Consider the following 12,959-nt stretch of genomic DNA (forward strand, 5'->3'; position numbering starts at 1 on the left):
AAGTACGAAAGGTAAGAAGGATGGAATACCGGCATTCAGCACAGAGTGAAGATCCAACTGCATCGTCCCATCACAGACTCCTGGTGTCAGACACAGAGTGAAAAAAAAGGTCTGTAGTGTGAGATATATCAACCGCGTTCTCGAGTTGAAACAGATTACAGAGGAGACTCTCATTGTGTTCACCATGGAACTGCAGCGCAGGGAACCACAGACACACGAGATGAATATACGTGGAGACGGAGAGCGATTCAATATGCACAGACAAGGAGAGGGTGGGAGGGGGAACAGACAGCAGGGCAGTAGACGGGAATCATAAACATAGCGGTTAACAATCATATTTGACTTCGAGGGTCGAGAAGTAGCCCAGGATGAAATCGAAGTTGAGGATAATTTTGCAAAGCGGGTATCCACCCCTTCCCGTCCCTCTCCCACGGTCCGCACTCCTCACAGGGCGCCGTCCCTTTCCGTCCACTCACAAGGAACGCAATCCCGATCAAATGCCATTCTTTCCCATTCATTCACAGCATCCGCACTCCCAATGACCCCACCTATTCCCATTCACTCCCACTGTTTGCCTCCCAGTGGACCCCACCCTTTCCCATTTACCCCCACCGTCTGCACCGCTTCCCATTCACTCCTATTGTACGGTCACCCAGTGGGATTTGGCCCTTCCCACCATCTGACTCCCAATGGGACAATTTTCAGTTGTTTCCAACGGAAATGTAATCCTGGAAATTGGCGGGGACGCCTGAATTCTGTATTTGACAGAACTCGGAGCGGGGTTTACGAATTTGTCGGGAACGCCAGTGAGTTTATTAGTTACACGGTAAGTCGAGGGTCGTGTAGATGTTGACGACTTTGTAACACTAACGGTGGATACGATCGGACGGAAGGATGGGGAGGGGGCGTAGAGTGCGGGTGTGAGAGAGGTTTATGGTTTCCGAGTCCCCAAGCCGGGAGATTCATTGCGCCCGGTTCCCGGTGTCCTCATAACACACAGGAAGTTATACAGGGCACGGTTCCAAGTCTCCATATCCCAAACTGCGAATTTTGCCAGGCACGGTTCCCGATCTCTGTCTACACACCGGGAGTTTTACCGCCCACGGTGTCGGGTCTCTGTATCGACACCGGGAATATTACCGCACACGTTTCCTGGTGTCTGTATCCTCCTCTCTCTACGACACTCGGAGTGATGACGCACAGGATCCGGAGATGAGGATGTCGTATCGGTCTCTATTGTTTGCGGTATATTTATTGTTTGTGATAAACAGTCTGCGCAATCGAGTGGAGGGTGGTCGAGTGTGTCTGTCCTGCGAGGGGCTCCTGAATGAAAATGGTGAATAGGGAGGGAACGACAGAAGGATTTAGAATGGTCACTAGAGAGGGAGTGAAAGGTTGACTGAAAATGTTCTCCGGGGAGAAAGTGATGGCCTGAGTGACAATGGGTGCCAGGGAGGAGGCGATGGGCGGAATTAAGATGCCGTGATCACCTTGTTTCTCATGACCGGCAAGGAGGGAGTGATAAACCGACAAGAGAATGAGAGTGACAGGCAGTGTTATAATGACCGACAGGGTGGGGATTGTGCACTGACTGAAAATTTTCATCGGGGAGCGAGGGAGGGATGTGCTGATTAAAAATAGTATTTTTATAGGATATCCAGAATATAAAATTATCACCGGGAGAGAGTGACGCACTCACTGAAAATAGTCCCAGGGAGAGAGGGATGCACCGAGGGAAAATCGACGCCAGGAAGGGAGCAACATACTGATAAGTCAAAGGAAGTGGCGGCCCGACTTGAAATAGTCCCTGATTCCTTCGTTAAAATGGCCGACAGGGAGAGAGTGATGGACAGACTTTAAATGGCCAACAGGGAGGGAAAGACGCACCGGGTAAAATGGCCGAAATGGAGACTGAGGTACATTGAGAAGAGAGAGGCGGTAATGGCTCGATGTAAAATGATTTAATGGGAGAGAGTGACGCTCTAACATAAAATAGTCGCTGCTTCACTTATAATGTCTGACCGGGCAGTTTAGGGTTTGTGATACCTTGTTTAACGTGAGCGCCGGGAAGGCAGTGGGTGAGACTCCGATTTAAAACGGCCGTCACCATCCTTAATTTTGTTGAGGAAAAGGGAGAGATGTGGTGACTGAAGGAGACCCCGCTCGGCCGGGTCGAAAGGGGACCAAGGAGGGAGCGACGCCTTGGTTAATGTGAGCAGCAGAGATGGAGTGAAGGACACGTTGACTTCAAATGGCCGACGCTTCATTTGAAATGGCCGCTGGGGAGGGAATGACGGCTTCGGTAGAAGTGAGCACAAGAGAGGGAGGGACGCGCTGATTTAAAATGGGCGAATCCTTGGTTAATGTGGCCGCCAGGGATGGAGTGAGACGCTAATTTATAATGGCCGCTGTCGCACAAATAATTCATGGCGAAGGAACATGCGGTGCCCATGGATACAATCCCGGGATAGAGTGTGTTATCGATTGCAAAATAACAGTATTTTAATTTGTGCTTTATATCGTTTTCGGCATTGTATATATGTTTTAAGTCCAATAATTTTGTCATTAAATAAACTAATGTATATATCAGATATTCACACATACACATATACATGTGGGTTTTGGGGAGGAGGGGTGAGGGGTTTGGGAGGAAGAGGAGTGACGGGACGAGGAGTGGACTGAGGATACGGTGAGCGTGGCGAAGTCACTGACTCAATAGGGGACGGAAAGGCGAGGGGCGAAAGTCCCTGACACAAACTGGTGGCCGACAAGGAGAAGATAAAGACGGGGTGAGGAGGAGTGAAACGACAGGAAGGGAGAGGGAGTGATGAGACGGAGAGGGAGGGAAGTAATGGGACTGGGAGAGAGTGGTCTGCTGGGACAGGGTGGGGAGGAACGGGGTGGGAAGTGTGGGGGAGTGACTTAATAGTGGAGGAAAGGTGGCTGGTGACATTTCCTTCGCAAATAAGACAAGCTGCAAGAAAGGGGAGGGGTGTGCTCGAGGGGTAAACGAGGAGCGGGGGGTCTGTGTCGCGGTCACGGCTGATGGACGGAGAGTCGGTTGTCGCAACGGAGAGGGGATCGACTCACTGAACGACGGAGAGAAGGGATTGGATGGGGAACCGAAATTTCTGCTCAGAAAATGCCGGGTAAAAGGGCAAGGGGACAGAGAGGGGAGGGTGTCGGGAGTGATGGCGTGAGTAGGGCAGTGACTCACTGGGAAACAGAGAAAGAAAGAGGGCAATGAAGAGAGGCGAAAATTGGCATCGTTAAAATGGCAGCCAATCAGCATACGATGCAGAACATCGAGGTGGTGGGGAGAGGAAAGCGGGGGGGAGGGGTGAGGGAAGGGTTTTGCGAGTGATGAGATAGGAAAGGGGTTGACCAGATGGTGAGTGTGAGGGAGTGACACACTTAATGGTGGAGGAAGTGAAAGGGAGGGTCACACACTGTCACAAAATGGCTGTTGGCAGAAGATTAAATGGAGAGTCTGGAGAGAGGGCACCAAGGGAGAGGAGAGGAGGGATGGGGAATGGAGATTGAATAAACAGGGAGAAAAGTCAGTGGAAGGTGAGGAAAAGGGTGTGCCCCATTTTATGTTGCTGGGAGAGCAGTGGTCAATGGTAAACATCACAAAATGGCCGCCAGCCTGGATGAGACGGGCGGTGATAGAGGGGAGAGCGACGGAACAGAGAGTGGAGTCTCTCAGTAGTGACGGGATGCCGAGGATGGGAGAGGGGGAATTCGTAACAAGGGAGCTGGAACACTAAAGGGTGCCTTTGGGGAAGAATGTAGCAACGGGAAGAGCTGGGCACCGTTACCAACCACACCCATCTCTAAAATACTGCCTTGATGTCTCCTTCCACTCCTCGGGTCGCTCAGACTTTCAGGCTGTCCCGTGGAGTGTGGACCGTATCGTCACTGAGGCCCGCCAGAGGCAGGAGTGGGCGCGGGCTTGCTGGAGAAGATGGAGGCCGGGTCTGTCGGTGCGGACTGGTTAGCGGGGGCGGCGTGAGAGGGAGGGATCAGATTGAGGAGGAGAGGGGTGAAAGAAAATGTGCGGAGAGGAGACGAGATGAGTAAAACCATCATCGCCTTTGCGTCGTCCATTATCCACTCCCTCAGCCTCCTTTTCCCTCACTCCCCTCTCTTCCCCGTCCCTTTTCCCCTCTCCATTGCTCCCCCCACATCTCTGCCACCATCCACCCAGTCCTCTAGCCCCTCTCACTACCCTTATTTCCGTTCTCCCCTGTGCCCAAATCTCTCTACCCCCCTCCCGCGCTCTTGCTCCCACCCGTCTCTACCTGCCCTCTTTTACTCTCTAGGACCCTGGTCACTCTACCCTCTGCACGCTGCCTCGGCCCATCTCGATATCCCCGGTCTCACCCCGGCTGCTCGCTCATCTACGATTTCTCTCCATTTCCTCCTGGTCTATCTCCCGGCTTGGTCGCTCCCTCTCCCTCACTGGCCTTTCACCTCGTCTCACTCTCCACCCTCCCTAGTCGTTCTTTCTCTGCCCTCCCAGATTCTTTCCCTCCCAGATTCCCGCTTTCCAACACTCTCTTACAAACTTAAAAACAAATTTATTATGAAAGTACATGAATGTCACTAAATACAGCTCTGATAATCAGTATAGGAACTTAGAACGTAGAAACATATAGGAAACCCACAGCACAAAACAAGCCCGTCGACCCACAAGGCTGTGCCGCACATGACATTTTCTTGCAGGCATACACAAAAAGAACATCACATAATAACCATCATAGTATCAATGAAACATATCTTCTGATGGAAATTAGGCAGTGTTTTCTTCCTCCAGGGTCCTTCTCCACTCACTCCTCACCCCAGTCTGTCTGCCTCAGACTCTCAGTCCCTTTCCAGACTCCCTACCCCAGAGTTTTATCTCTCCCCTATCTCTCTCTCTCTGCCATCTCCCTCTCTTTCCCCCCATCACCTCAAAGGTGACGTGGAGTGTGAGTTGTGTGGTGAGGGCAAATCTCTCTGTCTCTCTCTTTCTCCGCCGCCCCATTCCTCCCTGATGTCGCAGTCCCTTTCTCTCAAAACCAAAGCCCAGACTCCCCCATGGGAGGAAGTGCGAGGAGAGAGAGAAGGCTTTTCATAGAGAAAGATTTAGAAGCAGTGAGAACAAAAAGAGAGAGGGACACTCAGATAGGCAGACAAAAACTGGAGAGGGACAGAGAAAAATAAACAGAAAGCAAACCCAAGGGAGAGAGTGAGACAGTATGTCCGAGAGAGCAATGAGTAAAACCGAGAGAGGGAGAGAGAGGGAGAGAGACAGGGACACGGAAAAAGAGAGAGACAGACTGACAAACACAGACAGACAGAGACAGGCAGAGAAATCAAGTGAATGGGGGAGGGAGAGAGAGAGAGAGAGAGACCGAGGCCGAGAGGAAGAGTAAGAGAGTGATAGTTAAAGAGAGAGTGAGGGAGAGATACAGAGAGAGACAGTGAGTGTCAGGATCAGTGTCAATCGGAGACGAGATTCGGACACGGAACTGCGACGCGTGAAAGGCTCCATTCAGAGCAGCTGAAACTCGCACCGCAGCTCGGGAACAGGAGGAACTGGCAAACGGAGCGAGAATGGGAAACCTCAGACCCCTCCCATGGTGCTACCTTGGTTACTGTGTTTGTGTCAGACAAAATGGAACTTCCCAATCCCCTGTCTAAGTGTGTGTAGCTCCCTCACTATCTTCTCTCCCCGTCCACGATCCTCACCTCCTCCATCCCTCCATCCTCCTCACCCGTCACCATCCTCACACCGCAGTATGTCAGTAAATCTCCAGAAAAGCTCAATACTAAACACAATTAGAATAGTCGGAAAGTTCTAAGCAATTGAGAAATGAATGTGCCTGGACCTCTTGTTTTATCAGCTTGAACCGAGAGAAACAAAATAATATATATTGACGTGTATAACACACATATCACATAATATCCCGCTCTGAAACCGATCTGGAAATCTTACAAAGGAAAATAAGGACTGAAATTAGGAATTTTAGAAAACACCATGTCCACTCGAATCTATCCGTATCAACTTCACCTAAGAAAGAAGGATAAACAGAATAAGACATAAATATTTTACACAACAGTCAGATAAAACTTCCAAGGATATATTTTCATTAATGGAAACATGATTAACCACTCCAACGAACATAGACTATTCTGATAAGAAGTACACGAAACGGAAATTAAATGAAAACACAAGGATGAAAAATGAAGGAAGTATCACGACAGTAGACACTGTTAACCAGTGGATTAGCATGAACTCCAGACCCGGCAACATCCTTGTAAATTTCCTCAAAAATGTATCACACTACTTCAGCGTGACATCCCATCCCCTGTACTTAACTCATTGATACATGAAGACCAGTTGTGCCCAAAGTTTTCGTTACGACCCTATCTACCTGTGACGCCACTTTCAACAGATTCTGGACCTGTATTCCCCGCTCCCTTTGTTCTACCGCACTCCTCAGTGCCCGACCGTTCAACCTCCCCTGGTTAGTTCTACCGAAGAGCAACACCTCGCATTTGTCTGCGTTAAATCCCTTCAGCCATTTCAGCTCATTGCTCCAGCTGGTGCGGATCCCGCTGTAAGTCATTACAGCCTTCCTCGCTGTCCACTACACCTCCAATCAGGTTGTCACCCGCAGATTTCCAGTAAACCACATGATAGAGATGAATGATAGAGACGAGAAACAAAAACGTACCCAGCACTGCTCTGTACGGCACTGTCAGAGTCACAGGCCTCCAGTCAGAGATGCGACAATCTCCCTCCACTCTCTGGCTTTCACGACAAAGCCGATGTCTGATCCCATTTGCTACCTCATCGTGAATGCCGAGCGACTGAAACTTCGTGACCAGCCTCCCGTGCGGGAGCTTCTCATCTGGTTACTTACACGGGCACAATAACGAGGTAAACATCATTCACCAAAATGTTGCTTTAAATGGCAAACCTATAAAAGGTGCCATACATTACTATAAATACAATCCGCGTCCTGTTTTAGAGCCAGAGGCCGACAATAACATGACGAGCGATCCATTATTGCGGGTCGGGCAATCCATAATACCTGGGACAGCACACCGGGACACCCGGTCGTCAGCAGGAAGTAGAGGTCAAAATACGTGTGGAATTCGGAGATAGGTGTACGAATAATAATCGCTATAATAGCAATAATAATAGAAGTAGTAGTAATACTTGAAGAATTCCTTCCAAATATTGCCCGAGACTGCCGAAGTGCCACCAATGTAGATCGGGTCAAATGTGTTATGTGCCTCCGGGACCGCTTTGAGAAGTGAAATGAAGACGATACTGAGAGTCAGAGCGTTACATTCGATCACTTGTGAGGGGACGAGACGTTTTACGTCGCTCCAGTGTCAGTGGGGAATTCGTTCGTGACGAATGACCATCACTCCACTAGTTTCCAGGTTGTTAGAGAGAAGAGAGAGAACAGACATTTCAGTCACAAACTTCATAGGTGTGAACCCGACTTTCGGTGGCATAAGGAAGGAGCAATGGGATCAACATGCACGAAACAGCGCCCCCTAATGCCTTCACCGGCGTTTTGGGGGATGTTAACCAGGTCAGTCTGAAAAATATCACCAAGCAATTATTATCAACAGATCGCTTGTGGTACCAGAGGAAACCACACACTGGACCACTCTTACACCACCAACTACCGTGTGGTCCCACTCCCTCACTTCGGGAAGTCTGATCACCTGGCTGTACTTCCGCTCCCTGAGTATAGGCCGAGACTGAAGACCGCAGCGCCAGTAGTGAGGACCAAGGACGTTTGGTCCAGGGAAGCGCAGGAACGCCCAGAGGACGGCTTTGAATCGGAGGGCTGGACTGTATCCACGATTCATCTTCCAACCTGGATGAGTATGGTGTAGTTCTTACGGACTCCATTAAAACCTGTGTGGATGAGTATGTTCCTACAGAATTACTGTACAATCCCAAACCAAAGGCCGTGGATGAACCAGAGAGTACGTCGTCTGCTGAAGTCTAGATCTGTGGCATTTAATTCTGGCGACCGGGGCCTGTACCAGAAAACCAGGTATGATTTGCGGAGGGCGAAGCGACAATTTCGAAGGAGGTTGGAGGCGACATCGGATGTACGACAACTCCGTCAGGGTTTACAAGACATGACTTCCTACAAAGAGAAACCCGGAAGTACGAATGGCTGCGACATTTCACTGCCAAATATACCCAACGCCTTCTCTGAGCGCATTGAAAGGGAGAATATAACTACAGCTGTGAAGATCCTTGTTGCACCCGGTGACGCTGTGATCTTCGTCTCAGAGGCCGAAGTTAGGCTGTCTTCAAAGAGTGTGAATCCTCGCAAGGGGAAAGGTTCGATGGAATTCCTGGTAAGGTTGTGAAAGTCTGTGTCAACCAACTGGTGGGCGTAGTCAAGGACATTTTCAACCTCTCACTGCTACGGGCGGAAATTCCCACTGCTTCAATAAACCAACAACAACAAATATACCAGTGCCTAAGAAGAATAATATGAGCTGCCTTAATGACTAACGCCCGGTAGCACTCACATCGAGAGTGATGAAAAGCTTTGAGAGGTTGTTCATGACCAGGGTTATCTCCTGCCTCAGCAAGGACCTGGACCCAGTGCAATTTGCCTATCGCCACAACAAGTCAACGTCAGATGCAATCCTAATGGCTCTTCATACGGCTTTAGACCACCTGGACAATGCAAACACCTGTGCAGGATGCTGTTTGGTGACAATAGCTCAGCATTCACACCATCATTTCGCAATCCTGATTAAGAAGTTACAGAACCTGGGCCTCTGTGCCTCCGTCTGCAATTGGATCCTCGACTTCCTAACTGGAAGACGAAAACCTGCGCGGAATGGTGAAAATGTCTCCTCCACGCTGAAGATCAACTTTGGTGCACCTCTGGGCTGTGTGCTTAGCCCACTGCTCTACTCTCTGTACACCCATGACTGTGTGGTTAGACGTGGTTCATATACTATCTATAACTTTACTGACGATGCAACCATTGTTGGTAGAATACGAGATGGAGACGAGAGGGCGCACGGGAACGGATATACCAACTAGTGGAGTGACGCCTCAGCAACAACCTGGCACTCAACGTCAGTAAGACGAAAGAGCTGATTGTGGACTTCAGGAACGGCGACACATAGGATCAGATACCGATCCTCACAGAGGGATCAGAAGTGGAGAGAGGACTAGTTTCAAGTTCCTGGGTGTCTGTTTATCTGAGGACCTAACCTGGTGCCAACATATCGATGCAGCAATTAAGACGACAAGACAGAGACTATACATCATTTTTAGTTTGAAGAGATTTGGTATGGAGGGTTGTTGGGGGGTGGGGTGGAATGCGGTGCTACTGCACAGGACCGAAAGAAGCTGCAGAGTGTCGGAAGTTTAGGCAGCTCCATCTTGGGTAATAGCCTCTAAACTTCCCCGGACATCATCTTGGAAAGTGTCACCGTCCATTATTTAGGACCCCTATAACCCAGGGCATACCTTCTTCCCATTGCTACCATCAGGGAGGAGGTACCGGAGCCTGAAGCACACACTCAACGATTCAGGAACAGCTTCTTCCCTTCTGTCATCCGATTCCTAAATGGACATTGAGCAGGTGCTTACTATCTCACATTTTTATCATGTATTATTTCTGTTTTGCAAGTTTTTTAAATTCACTCTACACCCAATGTAATTAGTTTACTTATTTATCTACTTTTGCTATGTTATGGTTTGCTTTGACCTGCTGCTGCTAAGTTAACAAATTTCACGGCACATGCCGGTGTTAATAAACGTGATTTTGATCATGAGAATATCTATTTGCGTCCGGTACTGCAACGCTCCGCGGAGAGCGAAGGACATGTCAAGACACAGATTAATTCATGGTTCTTCACTGGAACCAAGAAAGTGGTCAGTTTGTGCCACGGGACACGGACTCCTGAGGTCAAAAGAGTGGAACTGTCCCAATGCAAAAGGTTTTGCAATTCAGAAACTCTCCCCCATATGTTTCATGGACATTCTACTGTATTATGATGATATGAAAATTGGCCATGAAACACTTGAAAAGGAGCAGAAAGACGGACGGCAAGGAATAATAATGCTCTTCGCTCGCTCGCTCGCTCTCTCTCTCTCTCTCTCTCTCTCTCTCTCTCTCTCTCTCTCTCTCTCTCTCTCTCTCTCTCTCTCTCTCTCTCTCTCTCTCTCTCTTTATCTCTCGCTCTCTGTCTCTCTCTCACTTTCACCTCTCTCCTTCTCTCCCTCCCTCTGTCAGTCTCTTACTGTCTCTCTCTGACTGTCTCTCTCAGTCTCTCTCTCTCTCTCTCCTCCCCCGGCTCTTCCGCTTCTGTCCCTCTCTCGCTCTCACTTTCTCTCTCTTTAAGCCAAATACTGTGTACGTTCTATGTTCTATGTACTCATGCCAGCCTGCTTTTCGATCACAATATTCAAAAGTCAGCTTTTGAAACATATAGCGCTTTTCTTTAAATGAGCTTAATGATAGAATCTGCACGTTTTGTTCTAACCTTATCTTCGAATTTTACTCTCAGTTTTTTTAAGAAATCTACTGAATATTTTATAAATAAATTGTGAACATTTAAAACTTCATACATCGATATTATTTGACAACACCTCCCCACACCTGCTACTCAGGTACTATGCAAAAAGGGTTAACTGCTTGTGTCATTTCATTAAATGCCGATATCGTCATTTCCACGGAGGGTTTCAGCGTCACAAGGGAGTTTCCCTCTCCTATTAATAAGCATCTGAATCACTGAGCTCTCTCTGAACAGCCGCTCCGGCACTCACAGTGATTCGCCGATCCACACAGCGGGACAGAGAGAGCACGCTGCAGAAGGAAGGTTTGCTGGTTCCGGAATGGATCAGAGTCCGGGAACAGCAGAGTGGAGAGTGATAGAAATTCCGAAGAATGTCTTCTGGGCTGCTCAGTTTATCATTGCTAATTATGAATGGATGACCCTAGACCATCGAATTACGTATGCATTAATAATAATTCAAATGATTTACTTCCCTGTCCTCGCTATCATTACTCTTCCCGATAAGTCTCTCTCTGAAGCTCAACTATGCAACACTATTAAACTGTTTTCTAATGTTTATCGCCCATTTGAAATCATTGCTGCTGTCGCACACTGAGGATAAGACATTTTGATAGATTCAAATTCTGTAGCGATGCTGTTCCCTGTGACTCCCGGCACTGCGCAGGACGATGATGTAACCGGTAAAATCTGTCCAAACGTTGCACACATAATGTCATGACCTTTGATATTTTGCCTCTGAAACGTTGCTTCTTTTCTGTCGCTTCATCTCCCTCAAGAACATCAGCTGCCGAATCAAGTTGCTTCCAGACCTTGTGTTTAAAATGCAAATTAATTTTCCAAACACAAATATTTGGAAATATCATCCGAATCCGCAATATTCTCGCAGCCAACTGCCCTGTTGACTAAGCGCCAGCCACAAATCTACACACTAGCCACAAATCGGACAGATTCTTAACAGAAATCGCTTCCTGATGTGTGTCACTTGAATATTATTTTTCTCCTCCTCGCAGTGAACCTGGTGACGAGTTTAATCCTGTCCAGAGGAACGTGCGGTCTCTCCAGAGTTGTCGCTCTCTACCTGGTTGCCATGGCAGCGGCGGATGTTATGGTCCTTGTCCTGGACCTGATATTGAGCAAGATTCCGTACACTTACGCGCCAATGGAACTTATCCTCTGGCCTATAGATGCACCACTGTGTAAAATCCACACCGTCCTGCTTTACGCCGTCACCGATTGTTCGGTCTGGTTCACCGTCACTTTCACCTTTGACCGGTTTGTGGCCATTTGTTGCCAGGAGCTGAAAACAAAATATTGCACCGGGAAAACTGCGGCTGTGATTCTGGGGACAGTGACTGTGATCAGCTGTTTAAAGAACATTCACTGGTACTTTCGGCTCTCAAGCCATTATACATGGATAATTGCTCCTTTTATTTGTATGGACAACGTGTATTATTTGTCTTTTTCTGTATCAATGCCAATAGACTTATTTCGTTACCTTCTCACCCCTGTATTCCCATTCCTGCTGGTTCTCCTGACAAACGCATTGACCGTCCGGCATGTTTTAGTCACCAGCAGAGGGCGAAGGAGACTCCGGTGTGCTGACAAGGGACAGGGTGCCGGGGACCCGGAGATGGAGAGCCGCAGGAAATCCCTTGTTTTACTGCTGATCATCTCTGGCAATTTCGTCCTGCTGTGGGCACCGTTCACTTTGTATTCTTTGTGGACCCGACTGTCTGTTGCCTCTGCGGCGAATCTTCCTCCGGATTCTCTGCGAGAACTGGGCTCGATGCTGCAGCTTCTGAGCTGCTGCACAAACACGGCTCTTTACGCGGTCACCCAGACCAAGTTCAGGGAGCAACTGAAGGACACGATAAAATATCCCCTGGCTCTCATTGCTGGTAGGATATCATGAAGTAATGATGTTTCCCTGCCTGGCTCAACTAATTCACCACTCATTGCAGGCAATCTCTGCACCAAAGGGGACCCGTGTAAATACGTGTTCGTCTCATTTGTCACTCGCTTTACTATCGCGCATGATTCCTCACTCCAGCTCAACTGACGACCCTTTGAATCGTTTTATTTTCTGCATTCACCAGTGTATATTCCCCTCTCTTCCCGAGTGGAACGACCTACGTTTGTCAGTGTATATAGCGCCGCCCTGGTGACCCACAGTTCTGTCTTGCAAGTCCCACCGTCCACCTGGTGCGGATGCACTGCCCCACTCCAGCGTGAGATTCTGTGTTCCCGAAACCTCTCCTATTCAGCGGTCCAGTTCTCCCAGTTCGCAGTTCGAGACTGGAGATCGTGTCCCGGGTATCGGTGACCGAGACCAAGGATTCCGGAAACATCTTGCAATCTCAGTGTCAACGGGAGCTTGAAAAGTCGGT

The sequence above is a fragment of the Hypanus sabinus genome, unplaced genomic scaffold (genome assembly GCF_030144855.1).
Source record: "Hypanus sabinus isolate sHypSab1 unplaced genomic scaffold, sHypSab1.hap1 scaffold_2015, whole genome shotgun sequence".
NCBI lineage: Eukaryota > Metazoa > Chordata > Chondrichthyes > Myliobatiformes > Dasyatidae > Hypanus > Hypanus sabinus.